Raw genomic sequence first — 15,609 nt, 5'->3', positions numbered from 1 at the left:
TTCACTTTTGTTGTTCCTCAGTGATTTGAGTGGTTGGTGCAAGGAAGCCTGCAAGGAATCTATGTAGAATAAAAATGACTTAGGCATAAGAATTCTGTAAACACAAACTTGTTTGACTGCTCTGATTGACCAAGTCACATACTTATACAGAAATTGAGTTATGTTCTTGAACTTTGAATGAGATGTTCTCACGGATAAAAGTTTGAAAGAATAAATATGCAATATTATGATAATGCAGCTTAATTGCTTAAAATAGCATGTGCTAATATGTTGAATGTTTCTAATAGATTTAATACTTTATCTTGTCAATTAACTAAAGGAACTAAAGTGGTGGATTTTCAGACATCATGGCAGTCAAGGAGGTGGGAAAAAGACTAATTGTAGCATAGGTAGACCTTGTGGTAACTTTAAAAAATAGTGTGTTGATGGCTCATTCTTCTATAGCCATGTAAGATGTCATGTTTGAGTGGATATATGCAGGATGTTTAAACTGAGATATAATGTGTAGAACAGTGGTCCTCAAACTTTTTAAATAGGGGGGGCAGTTCACTGTCTAAGGGAGGCGGACTATAGGAAAAACAAAAACTCACACTCTGTCTCCACCCCTCAGCCCATTTTCAGTGGGTCACATCTGGCCCGTAGGCCATAGTTTGAGAACCCCTGGTGTAGAAAGTTGAATATATAAATCACTAAGAAATTCCTAATAATTTTGATTCAGAATGTTTTCTAAAACTCAAGGGAAAACCAGAATAAATAAATGTTGGTCTATTTCTTGAATAGAGGATATTGTGTCATTAGCAAAAATTTTCCTAAATTCTTTATTAAATTTATAGTTGAATATATATTGAAGCATGTGGGGGAAACAGTACATCCAGTCTATGGTCATTGAAATATCATCCCACTTCTTGACTGCCTTGATGTCATATTCAAATGTGTTGCATGACCTTAATGACAAAATTCAAACCAAAAGATAGCAATTGTGAAACAGGCTTTCTTCTTTTAGCAAAGATGAAGTCTTGGACAAGCAGACAGATAAAGCATGCACTTGTTGGCATTTTAGCCTTGTAGCCTCAGGGCTGTAAAAATTTCAGCTATGATAATGATGATAATGATGATGGCAATAATGGTGACTATAATGATGATAATGGTGATGATAAATAAATGAACATTTATTTATTAAAGTGATTACTAAGGACCAGGCATTATGCAGAATATAAAGGTAAAAATAATACTGTCTTTGCTCTCAGGGAGTTTATATTCTAGTGACGGAGGGAAGACAGACATAGATGAAGGGTAATCACAATAACAAGTAAAACCATAAAACATTCCTTTTCTATATCCTTTCCAAGAGCAGTGTTATAACTGATGTTTTTGCTAAAAAAAAAAAAAAGAAGAAGAAGAAGAAGAAGAAATGGAAGAAGATGCAGTACAAGAATGGAAAGGAAGATGTCAAAAGGTCCCCAGATTTCTGGCATGAATAGTTGTATAGTCAAGGTTATCTTATTCTAGTCCTTTAAAAAAATTTGTCTTCATTCACTGATTCATTCAATCTCTACTATAACTGAGTAATTTAACTGACATAAGGGAGTCACCAGTCTAAACAGGTTTGTTTTGGGTGGAAAGTAGTGGCAGTGATGGGACAGATGGCAAATTGTTGTTATAAGATATTCAGAATGGATTGTGAAAATGATGATGATGTAGAGGAAAGATTGTGAATACAAGAAACTGTTATCTAAAGCTACCAAGTTACTTACATTTCAAGTTATGTTGTACTTCGAATGCAACAAAATATATAGCTATAGATTACAGATATACCTAATATGTGCAAGATATTGTATTAGACATGGAAAATACAAAGTAAAAATCAGAGTCCTTGATCACAAGGATCCTTCATTTTACTGGGAGAATAGAGTAGTAAATAGAAAGTAATCTGAAGTGGGACAGAGAAACAAAAAGTAGGGGATAGGAAATAAGAGGTGGCTTCTCAATGGTACCTTAGTGGTTTTGAAGAATGATGAGGATTCAGAAAGGCAGAGATAAAAAGAAGTTATGATCCAGATGTAGGGCATAGCCCACAGAAAGGCTTGGGGGACACAAACTGAAATACTAAGTTTGGGGAATGATTAGTAATCCAGTTTGGTAATGTATAAAATAGAATAATATGAAATCAATTTGGAAAGATAGATTGCAGCTATTTTGAGAGAGATTTTTTCTGATCTGGCCTAAAAATTCTATGTTCTATTAAATGAATAAAAAGTCTACACAAACTTTTGTTTACCTGAAGAACAAATAGGGATTTTTGAGGGGAGAAGATATGTTTGCTTTCATGTGAATTTATATTATCAGTGATACCAACCACCTCCACTATCTCTGCCTCTAGCTTGCATTATTAGAAAGATCACTTCTCAGCTAGAAAAAAAAAATTAAAATTCATTCTGAGCCTACTTACTTGTTTGTTAATTACTATTCTTCTATTCACTTTCTTTCTTACTGCATACTATGACTTGATTCCCAGAGTAAACTTGATTCCCTGATAGCTGAAAAATAAATTGATGTAATTTTAAATAGCATCAAGTCTTCAATCAGAGAATACTAAAGAAGAACAGTTTTCAGATAGAGAGGTAGAATATTTTTAACTGACACATTTTGATAATACCATTTATATGAAATAGAAATAGTCAATAGTCAAACCACCATTATATTAGATGATCTGTATATATCCAGATAATATTGTACTTTATCAGTTATAGTAGATTATTGCTGATTCATGAGCAAGTTGTCTAGGGTAATCATAGTTATTTCAGTCCTCATCTTTGTTTTTACCCAGGTTACTCACCAGCTATCAGGTTTTATAGTTTTGTCTAACCCATAACATTGAGAGACAGACACAGGTACAGAGAAATGGAGACAGAGAGAGACAGATAAAGAGATGAAGAGATGTATTTATATAGATATGCATGCATAAGTACAAGTAGATATATGTATTTGATTTCTCTCCAAGCTCCATTCCTGATATCCTCTCCCCCAACCCACTATGACTTCCTTATCTTGAAAATTTATTTTGTCACTGATTACCTCATGTTGGAAGCAAATTCCATCCCTGTATACCCTTTCTCTGATTTGTCAGTTTATAATGTGACTTTAAGAAAAGTGCCCTGTCCTGTTTTTATTTCTCTCTGAGTGTTCTCCATCATGCTCCCCCTTGGCTACCTTCTTTTTATATGTATTGTCTTTCCCTTTCAGAATATAAGTTCCTTGGGGACTTATAGGAACTGTCCTTCTTCTGCTTGTATTTATACTCTCATTACTTAGCATGTGCATTACACATAGAAAATATGCTCAGTAAGTACTTATTGACTTGTTAATTTGATTTCACATAAATGTACTGCATTCTAAAGAAGTTAATACAAAGAATAATCCAAGTTCTAGAAACCATATTATATGACAGAAGTTAAATGAAAAAAGTAGATCATGCTCTGGATCTGGAGTCAGGAAAACATGAATTCAAATTTGACTTCAGAAATTTATAAAGTTTTGTGACTTTTATATACATTATGCCTTCAATTTTCTCTTCTGTGAAATGGGGCTAAAAATAATATCTACTTTCCAGGATTATTTTGAGAATTAATAGTAAAAGCTATATAAACATTAGCTATTATCATCATTATTATCTTACACTTCAGTTCCTATAATAAGTATTTATAAAAATCAAAACAAAACCAAACAAAGAATAAAAATAAATATATTTTACATTCCAGTATTTATTGTAGAATATAAAGATATGGACAAATTCTATGAAGAATTAGATAAGACCTTCCAAATCGTTTAAACATATGCTCTCACATTCCATAACTCAAATACTGAGCACTATGTTAGTGGAAAAATCTGAAAAAAATGACAGGTATTAGGAAAAGGAAAAACCAAAACTTATAGAGCACAGAGATATTTATACTTATATATTACATATGCATTTTGGTAAAAAGAATTATACAATCATAAGCTTGTAGTCCCAGAATCAAAGATCTAGAACTGGAAGGGATATTGGAAGACAATTAATTCAATAACCTAATTTTAAAGGACAGTAAACTAAGATTAAGTAATCTGCCCAAGGTATCATAGGTAATGAGCATCAGAAGTAAGATTTGAATACAGTTGACATGCTAGTGAGTGTTCTTTCCAATGTATCCTAATAAAAGAGATGAAACTAAATTGGTCAGTTGCTGAAAAAAAAATCACATAAATTGAAATCCATTGCTTTTTGTCTTACAGGAAATAAGAGGATTCATTCCTGAATCAGCTCTCTTATAGAAAAACTATTGACTTAGTAAAATTCAAAATTAACAAAATAAAAAAGATTTTAAAAAGATAATATATGTAATTTAAACAATTACACGTTAACTTATTTAATCAGGCTATTATTTCTTTGCTTGGGAAATGGATGAAGAAAAGGATATTGGTGCCAATAATAAAGATTTGGGACAGAAGTTTAACCAATGTAAGACACCCCCCCCAAAAAAAAACTCTGAAAACAGCATTAATCAACATTTTACTTATATGTCAATATGACAAGTAGTGAAGAGAAATGATAGTTTTGAATGCAAACTCATTTGAAATATTAAGGTGAATTGTTGAATATCATTTATTAGCAATATCCACTCAGAAATGAAAGAGTAGTCACAAAGAGGAAAACTAGTTTAAAGAAAGCTTGACAAGAGATTCAACTAAAAACATCTTGAGAGCATATAAGGATGAATTTGGAAAGAGGACAACAAATGGATGAAAAAATGAAAATACTGTAAAACTTTTATAACAAACTCTTTTCTTCAAAAAAATGGAATCACTATATTTGATTCTAATATCATAACCTTATATGTACTTGTAAAGAAAATAGAAATAATCCTACAACAACAAAAATAAATATGAAAAAATAAAATGGATTAGAAATATACATATGTCTCTGCTAAGGCTGACAAATGTTGAGGCCATTGAGAGAAAAGTTTTCAACATATCTGAAGGAGGGGAAGATACCAAAAGCCTCACATACATACAATTCTCAATCCTTACTGTTATAAAAATTTGATGAAGAGAACATCAATAACTATTGACCTATATACATGCTTTTTCAACTATATAAAATTTATGAAAATAATCTAGTGAAGCTATTGGAAGGGACTAGGAAGGTTTTCACAAGGATATCATAATGGACCATATCTTTATCATCACAAAATTGATTAAAAGATGTGGAGAATACTAAAAGCTATTATATTTTCTTATGCATTAACTATGTAAAGACTATGATTCAGTAGAAAAATCTTACAACAAGCTGTCTCCAATATAGGCATTGAAGTAATTCATGATTCCATAACAGATTCAACAACATAAGTAACCATGTTTACAACCCTCTGGTATTGTGATATGGGAGCCACCTGCCAGTGGCTGCTGGAGGTCTAACTAAGACCAGTAGAATGGATCTCTTCATGTGAAAGGATGATGATGATGATACAAGGAGACTAAGAGGCAGTTGCCTTTTCTGACCTCTCTCTCCTCTTCCCTCTTTCCTCCAATTTATTTCATTCCCAAACCACAAGGAACATATGTGTAAGTAAAGGCTGCTTTCTAACTCCTTCAAGTGTTATGATTCACAGCTGTGGAGGCTCTTGGAGAATTGACCTGCCTTTTCACTTAGGCATGGTTCTTAACACTCTGGTCCATAATATCAAGTTCAACATAAAACAGAGAAATATAAATTCATTAAAAATATTGAATACTATCATAGAGGAGATTCAACATAGAGTTCAAATCAAGTAGTTTATCTAATAGATGCTAACATCTTCTTTGTAGATTTTGCAGTGTTTATTCTCCTAAAATATTACAATCTCCTAAATGAGATCCATAATCACTCCAAGAATTTGACTTCATTTCTGCATAGAAAAAATCAATTACATGAAGAATATATATTATCAAGATTATATAATAAGAGGTTGAATAGTTTAGAGTTCATGTACAAATGTGATAACTTCAATCCTCATACTTGATGGAATGAAATAAACTACAAAATGGAAGAGGAAACTTCTGTATCAGATACGGGTTTAGCTAAATGTCATTTAAAACTTCCCTTAACTCTATGATTCTCTGATGTTTGAATACTCTGTTGTTCAATAATTTCAAAATGTTCACTAAGACAATTTTAAATGTACTTGGATATTAGGCATATATGTTCATTTTTACGTGAGTATAGTTGTCCTGGGATGAAGTCATGCAATGTTAGAAAAACCAGAGGTCATTGCCAAAGATATTTCAAGTGTGCTTTGCTTGATGATGTGCTAGTTTTCACAAAATTTTAATCTACCTATATTTATTAGGGAGCTATAGGTTTATCCTCCAAGTAATAAATTATAAATTCCTTGAAGATGTAGGCAGCTCTTATGTTGACTTACTAAATATTCCAGAAAAGTTAGCTTTCTATTTACTAATAACCAATTACTTTATTGGGTGTCTTCCAGCCACACATTTCTCTTTTCTCAATTCTCCTGTTAACAGTAATCCCTAGATATTAAAAAAAAATCAAATCAAATCAAGTTACTTTCATTGGTACATTCCTAATTGGATTCATAAAATTGACATTCCAGGAAAAATACTTCTTTCACTAGCCTTTTCGGAAGCTATTCTTGTTGACACCATTTGGAAGTTTAGATACTGCGCTAACATGAATCTGTAAAAGAAAAGTAAAGATTGGGATTGTGTTGTCATTCTGATACTGAAAAGAAAATAGAGAAGAATTGGTTGGAAAGTTGCATGAAATCAGGCTGGCTTTGAATGCGATAAATTTTGTTAATTACTTTATTTTTCTTACTTCTTTATCATCTCTGTGCATTTATTTGATTTTTAGCATGTTGTTCCTAGTTGTTTGCTTAGATTTTGACATGATGGAAAAATTTAGGAACACTTAGATACTCTATCAAAAATCATCCATAGTGCAAGTATACTATTGATTGGCAGGCTAAATCCTAAAACGGATTCAGCATCCTAAAAGAGTGACTAGCTATAATAAAAATAAAGATACATGAGGCATGATGAAGGAATGAGAGGAAAGACACCAAGCAGCATGGGGGACGGGTAAGGAGAAAGACCATGAAGAAGAACTACAAGAAAGGCTAATCCAAAAGGGATTCCACAAAGATGTATGGGCCATGGATAGATTTATAGAAGAAATTTAGCTTTGGAGATTTGATGTAATTTGGCTTTCTGATTAAATACAGTAAGATGGGATATTACAAAATAGTGATACTGTAAGATTGAGCTGATCCCCATCATTGTCCTTCCCTGTTTGCCTCAGGTAGCACCCCAGTTATGTGTTGTATTATTAATGTATAATTGTATTATCAATGTATTAGAAAACAATAAAGAGGAAAAGTGTTAAGTCATTTCAATTTGTGACTCAATTTAAGGTTTTCTTGGCAAAGATACTGAATTGACTTGCTATTTCCTTCTTCAACTCATTTTACAGTTGAGAAAACTGAGTCAAATGGGTTTAGTGACTTGCTTAGGGTTACACAAATAGTGTCTGAGTGTGGATTTGAATTCAGGTCTCTTTTACTCCAAGTCTCACAGACCATCTACTGCTACCCAGGGCACATAGTTAGTAACATTTATATATCATATTTATTTAATAAGTATTTGGACATCCTGATTTTACTTGTATTCACATAAGGTATAATGGTAGAAACTACTTCTTAAGCATATTAATAGGTTTATGGGGAAAAAAAATATAGAGATGTATGGAGAAAGAGGAGCCATTCAGGTTATGATGGGGGGAAAGTAAGAGAGAAGAATAAAGGAGAGGGAATGAGGAAGAAAGAGGGAGAAAGGACAGACAAGACCCAGAAAAACAAAGACAAAGAAGGAAGGATGTCTGGAAACAATGAAGGCAAGATGACACCAAAGAAATAGCATGTGAAAAGACTATGATCAGCATCCCTAGTGAATATACAGAAATTCCCACAAATAAAGCAGTTAAAGGAACAAGAAGACTGAGGTGGTAATAGTGTTTGAAATCTTTATTCCTTCTTGCATAGTGGCACCAATTTGGGGGTGGGAGGAGGTGTTTCATGATTAGATATTCATAGTGTCCCTTCAGAAAAGAGTGATAGCCCCAAGAAAAGCAACAAAGAAAAAGGATGTCAAAAGAAAAAAAAAAACAAAAACAAAAGACATCAATATAGACAAAGCCACAAAATGAAGGGGGTGTGGACTAGAATGCTTGCATAGAAGTAAAAATATAGGTATTTGAATAAAGTAATAGAGATAAATAGGAAGTGTTAGAAAGGAGAGAACACTCATACTCTGAGTTAAGAGAGCAGAAAGAGTGATGGGTTCAGGGTCCAGAGGTCAACGCCTGAGTCTTATCTCCAATATTTATTGTGTGTGACTCTTGATAAGTCACCTCATGTCTCTGAGGTCCAGCTTCCTCATCTATAAAAGGGGAATATAATTCTGACATTGAATACCTCAGTGATTTGTTATATTTTTTTCCTTTTGTAACTTTAAAGCATGAGTTTTTATTGTTAGTATTAGCATCACCACTAATGATAATGAATGGGGGGAGAGGGTCACTAATGATAATGAATGGGGTAGAGATGGACAAGAGGTTGGTCCCTCAATTTTCAGAAACCAGCAGAGGGCAGCAAACACCTGACTCATCTTGGGGTGGCAGCTATCTGGACAAGAAGCTGATGAGTGAAGATGTTCAACTAGAGAATGCTAGTTTTGGTGGGGAATAAATCTGTTTAGTTGAGGTGGAGAGATACCCACAGGCGTGAACATAATTGAGTTACCAGTAAAACAATCAATAGCTGATGCACTCTTATCTATGAAGAAGGGATAGTGCCTTTTACTTTTCAGACATGTGGTCAAATCAGACTGACCATTCCAAGCCCCTGGCTAACTTAGAATTCAAAACAAAGGAAACTACAATCTTTCTCTTTGTTGTTGTTGTTGACATTCAATTATTTTAGTCATTTCCTACTCTTCATGACCCCAAATGGAGTTTTCTTGGCAAAGCCACTGAACTGGTTTGCCATTTCCTTCTCCAGCTCATTTTTTACAGATGAGGAAACTGAAGCAAATGGGTTAAGTGACTTACCAAGGGTCATACAGCAAGTAAGCATCTAAGGCAAGATTTAAACTCATGACTATGAGTTTTCCTGACTCCTGACCCTGCTCTCTATCCACTGTGCCATCTAGCTAGCCTTGTTTCTCCTTGTTCCTACGTTATTCTTCCATAATATGCTTGCACAAATGAATATGTAAAGACTACAATACAGAAGCTGAAGGGAATACTAACATCAACAAAAATTTTGAAATAGATTTGTTAGGAATGAAGGATGCTTCTTTTTGGAATCCAAAAGACAATAAAGGATTGGTATCTAGAGCAAGTACACCAAAGAAACACTGGGATGATTTACACAGGTCAAACTAGTAGTTATGGTACAGGTCAAATGATTTTTTTTTATTACAATGATTAAATACAAATCAAGGGGATTTCCTGCATACAAAGTGGGGGGAGGGGAGGTGTAGATGTTTCCGGTCTACCTGGCTCATCCAGATGGTCTGCATATGCAGGAGATTGCATAAATTTTCCCTTCTGACATTTACGGAGTTACAGCAAATTGAACCACTAGTTGTTGTAGTGAGTGGGTGATAAAAATATGCAGGAAGATGATGTGTGTGAATCCCCTTGAGACAGAGCTTGAGCACCACTGGTTCATTTGCTCAAGATTGCATTTGGCAGGGTTTGCAGTGAAGCAGACAGCAGGAAAAGACACACAAGCTGTTGTCCTGATTGGTTCCTATTTTGGCTGGCGAGATGTTCTTAGAACAGCATTTTTGGAATTAGGCTTATTCTGAATTACTTGTTCCCTTTCTTTCTGCCAATGTTAGATATAGAATGTAGCTTTCAAAAATTTTTTTCAAATAGCTTTTTTTAAAGAGATAAACTAGGACTATGTAATGAGTATATATTATGTCCCATTTTACAATGTGATACAGAAAAGTATAATCTCATAAATATATGAGTCAGGTGGCAATGAGTTAGGATGGAATTCATTATAGCATTCTATATAATGGTCAAGTCACTTAATTTATCAGGGCTCTAGACCAGAGGTGTTGAATGTGTGGCATACAGGGCCTGATAGGGTCCACAACACACCAGAGCCCAAATCCAATTAAATTGTGGTTCTTATTTGATTTTAATGTATTGATATGGTTGTAAAAATAAATATATAAACATGTGTGGTTTTCTAAGTCAATATGGGCCAAGAAAAAGTCAGACTTGACTGAATAATAGCAAAAGTCAATGAAATCACAGATCCAATCCCCACCCTAACCCTATCAAGTTTCTTCAACAGGGGTATTGCAAAAAAAAAAAAAAAAAAAAAAAAAATTATAAAATTCCTCAGTTTCCTCATATGTAAAATGAGCTGAAGAAGGAATGGCAAACCCTTCCAGTATCTTTGCCAAGAAAACTTTAAATGGAGTCATGAAGAATTGAGCATGGATGAAATAAATGAATGATGAAAAGAAGAAAGAGGAATACTCTAACTTTATTTTGAATTCTAAGCTTGACAGGAGCTTGAAATTGTCAAGTCAGACTGATCTGACCAAAAGTCTGAAAAGTAAAAAGGCATTATCCCTTCTTCATAGATAAGAGTGAGCATCAGCTAATGACTGCTCTACTGGTGACTCAATTATGTTCACATCTGTGTGTATTTCTCCTCCTCATTTAAGTGAGGCTCAGGAAAATGAAGGCCTACGATTCCTCCAAATGTATTAGGCTAGGAATCCTAAAGTCTGAGTTTAGTTTCATACATGACCCAGGGCAAGTGAAAGGACTCTGGACATTATGTTTCTCATCTGAAAAATAACAATTATCTGACAACATAAAACATTCTTAACTGGATTATTTGTTTTTTGCATCATGGAACCCTTTGACAGTCCAGTGAAGCCTGTCTCAGAATAAGCAATCAGTCAATAAGCATTTATTACTATGTGCCACACACTGTTCTAAGTGCTGGAGAGACAGAAAAAGGCAAAAGACAGATCCTGCCTGCAAAAAGATTATAGTCTAATAGCAGGGAAAACATGCAAATAAAGATATAATCATACTCATATTCAGATCACAGTCCTTGCTGGCGATCCCAGAGTGAGGAGAAGCACTAGGACACCAGAGTTTGTAACCACAGTGGAGAGGGGACCCTCTTCACAGTTCCAGGGCAGAAAAGAGTTTTTGTGGTCATTCATAGACCAGAGACTGGGAGAATAATCAGCACACCTCTCCTTAGATCATACCTTCTCAGAAGAACTGAAAATTTATAGGTCCCTAGAAGAGTTTCAAAAAACAACTGCACAAAAATTCTAAACTTTGGGACAGCACACCCTCCACCTTGGAAGTAGAGCCCTACTCTAAGAAACAGTTAAAAGCCAAGGAATAAGCTGAGAAAATGAGTAAACAACAGAAAAAAATTCCAAGCCAAGCATAAAAATGGTACTATGGTGATAAAGAAGATCAAAACACATACTTAGAATCTAACAAAGTCAAAGCTTCTACACCCAAAGCCTCCAAGAGAAATATAAATTGGTCTCATGCCATGGAAGAACTCCAAAAGGGATTTTAAAAATCAAGTAAGAGAAGAAGAGGAAAAATTGAAAGAGAAATGAAAGTGATATAAGAAAATCATGAAAAACAAGTCAAGTGGTAAAAGAAAGCATGTGCTGACCATATTATCTTCTTTATTCAATTCATTCCAGTGGTTCCCAATTATCTCCAAGATCCTCTGGTCTTTAAAGTTCTTCACAGCTCCTTTCTACCTTGCCAATCTTCTTACACATTATTCTCCTTAAGTCCCCTTTACCCCACAGCATCATTGCTCTTCCTTGAAATTTCTAGCACAAATCACTCCATTTCCCTGATATCAGGAATTTTCACCAGCTATCATGCCTAGAATTCCCATGTCAGTAACTCCTGTCTTCTACCTTCATTCAACTAGCAACTAAAAGCTCCCCTTTTGCAAGACTTTCTTACTCTTCCTAAATGCTAATACTTTCATTCTGAAATTATCTCAGTTATATTATAGGTATATATATATATATATATATATATATATATATATATATATATATTTATATATATATATATATATATATTTATATATATATTTATATTTATATATAAATATATATACATATATATTTATATATAAATATATATACATATATATACACATATGTGTATATGCATTATATGCATATAAATACACATTTCCTGTATAACTTGTTTCTATATGGTTATTTATATATTTTCTCCTCCATAAGAATATAAGCTCTGTGACATTTTAAAAGTTTAAGAGACATAGTTTCTGGATAATTAATCATTTTATTAATATAAAGATAAGTGACCCAAAAGGAGTTTCAGGGTCAGACATGACTGAATAACAATAAATGTAGATGTGTAGAGAGAACCATAAAAGAAAGAAAGACTACTGAGGGATGGCAGTAAAGGACAGGAAATGATTATAAGAAACTAGTTTTCCTCTTCCTTCTCCTCAATTGTTTTGGGTGGGAAAGACAAATGATAGAGTCTATCAAGTACTGGAGAAGGGTTGATAGGGGGGTGGAGTCATCTTTAATTAGACTATATTTAAATCCAATTAAATCAACATTTATTTAGTGTTTATTATCTGCCCAGCATTGTATTAAATATTGGGGATACAAAAAAAATCAAAAAGAATCTCTGCCCTCAAGGAGCTCGAAATCTAATGGGGAAGACCTTATACTTCATCCATCAGCCTGACTCAACACTCTCCCACCTAGGACTTTGTCCTCTTTGCCTAGAACCCTCAGTTATGGCAAATGAGCTTGTGCCAGAGCCTAAGCTCTCAAACTCATTTCCTAGATATTTCTGCATAATGGTACCATATACTGGTAGGCATTCTTCCCCTTTCCACAATCCCTTTATGTATTTTCTTACTTATTAGAATATTAGAATGTAAATCCAGGAATTAGAATGTTCAAATGTCAGGTATTAGATAATATTAGAATCCAGGGAATAATATAGTTAGGAGTATATTATTATAGAAAAGAGACATAAAGAAGGGAGTCCAATTACGAGTCCATTATAATAGGCTAGGTAACTGGTGATGAGAACCTGAATAAAAGTACTTACTATCTATGTGAATTAAGATAAAGAGCTGTATGTGATAGATGTGGTAGACTAAAAAAAAAAAAAAAAAAGAAATTGAATGATTTATCAACAAGTTGGATATGTAGAATGAATAAAAGCAGAATAAAGGATGATACCAAGGTTGAGAGTTCATATGACTGTATAAAGGTGGAACCCTTGATAATAGCAAAGAAGTTCAGGAGAGGAGTAAGTTTGGAATGAAAGATATTGATCTCTCTTTGGGCATATTTAGTTCAATATGATGATGGGACATCCAATTTGAAATATCCAGTATCTATTTAGGCCCAATAGATGGTATAAGACTAGATCTCTGGAGATGGACTAGGGCTAGATAAATTAATCTGAGGATCCTTAGCATAGAAATAATCTCTAACTATATGTTCAGCAAATATCTTAAACTTTACATGTCCAAGATGGAATTTGTCATCTTTTCCCCTAACCCTACCCTTTCTTGCTAACTTCCCTACTGGTAAAGGCAACACCATCCTCCCAGTTCCTTGGATTTACAACCATCCTTAACTCATCATCATTGCTTATCGTTCATATACAGTTTCTTGATAAACTTCTCAATATCACCTTTACAATCTCTCCTTCACTTCTCCTCACTTCATTCTTAGTCTATTGCAATACCCTGCTAGTGGATCTGTCGGCTTCAAATCTCTCCCCACTCCAGTCCAAATTCATTCTTTCTCTATATCTGTCTCTCTCTGTCTCTGTCTCTCTCTGTATCTCTCTCTCATACACCCACCCACCCACCCACCCACACACACACACACACACACACACACACACACTACACCCAACCCAGTGATCTCCAGTGTCTTCAGGATTTTCAGGATCTTAGTCTTCAGGATTAAATATAGAATCTTGTGTGGCAATCAAAGCCCTTTATATTTCCCCCTCACATCATTTTCTCTCTCTTCTTATGCCTTACTCTTGCAAACTCCAGAAACAATTCATTCCATCTCTTGGTTCAGGGTACTTTGTCTAGCTGCCCCTATGCCAAAAATGCTTTCCCTCTTCATCTTTGCTGCCTAACAGTTCTCTGGCTTCATTCAGCTTTCATTCAATTTCAATCCCCTTTTCTACAAGAAACTTTTCTCAAATCTTATTATTTCTAGAGATTTCCCTCTTTTAATTATTTCCTAATTATCCTTTATATAGCTTTTGTGGTATATATTTATTTGGTTATTGTCTTTCCTATTATACTGTGAACTCCTTGAGGACAGGGGATGTGCTTTCCTTCTTTTTGTGTCCTCAGTGCTTAGCATATAGCAGGATAAATGTCTACTAATTGAACGAGAGACATGATACAAGCTGATATGAATGGTAGAATTTAATGAGATCTTTTGTTTTTGTTTTTTGTTGCAGGATGAGAGAGATTAGTATATTTACAGGCAACAGAAAAAAGAATCAGCAGGTAGAAAAAAGATTTAATATTTAAACATTGGAATGTAGCTGTGGGAAATCTACTAAACAAAGAGAAGATGGAATTAAGGGAATATGTAGAAGGGACTATGTTAGCAAATAGAAGGGTCACACTGCTCTCCCCCCCACCCCTTATCAGAGATAAGAATGCTAGAAGAGGCAGCAGAGGTGATGTCACAAGGATGTGAGATGAAAAGGAAGAGAGAATGTGGGGAATCTTCAACAAATGGCCTCTTTTTTAATGAAATATGAATGTAAGTCCTCAGAAAAGAAAGAAAGAAAAAGAAAGAAAGAAAGAAAGAAAGAAAGAAAGAAAGAAAGAAAGAAAGAAAGAAAGAAAGAAAGAAAGAAAGAAAGAAAGAGCCATGAGAAGTTTGAGTAGAAAGAGTAAGTTTAGAAAGAGCAACTGAGATTAATGTAATAATGAATCAATTAAGTTGAAGTAGTAAGAATTACCTTATTGCAGCTGGATTAATTAGCATAAATTTGAAGTGAATATAATCAGCAGTTCTTGACTTTCTGTTCAGCAACATGTGTAAAGCCTCAAAGAAGGCAGAGGATATACTTAAAACAGTGATATAACAAGAAAAATAAATGATTTAATTGCTCAGGAAAATGTAGAGTTGAACTGATTTATCAATGACTAAATGGAAAGGGAGGAGCATACAACCAGAGAAGGAGTGATGACATAGGAAAATACTAAAGATTTAAGGGATTAAAGGTCATACTGAGGATGAAGAAAGGGTTAGGGGTTGTGAAGCATTGAGAAATATGAAATGATAAAAGATTATGGTTATTATTAGTTAAAGGAACTTCAGAGTTCATGAACATGGAAGTATGGGTGACACAATGACCTTGATTGTGTAACTGAACCAAAATGAATGGCTAAGTCAGGGAATTGAGAGTTGAGAAGATTGAGGAAGTTAGGATATTAGAGAGAGCAT

At 34.1% G+C, this 15,609-nt stretch overlaps 1 protein-coding gene across 2 annotated transcripts in view; it reads left to right on the top strand.

Moving 5' to 3' along the window:
- The window catches only part of GLRA2 (glycine receptor alpha 2), a 304,778-nt gene that overhangs the window by 137,092 nt on the left and 152,077 nt on the right, over positions 1-15,609 (top strand). The window lies entirely within an intron of this gene.

This window comes from Sminthopsis crassicaudata, chromosome 3, assembly GCF_048593235.1.
Source record: "Sminthopsis crassicaudata isolate SCR6 chromosome 3, ASM4859323v1, whole genome shotgun sequence".
NCBI classification, from domain to species: Eukaryota; Metazoa; Chordata; class Mammalia; order Dasyuromorphia; family Dasyuridae; genus Sminthopsis; species Sminthopsis crassicaudata.
This window is presented reverse-complemented; position numbering and strand designations above follow the sequence as displayed.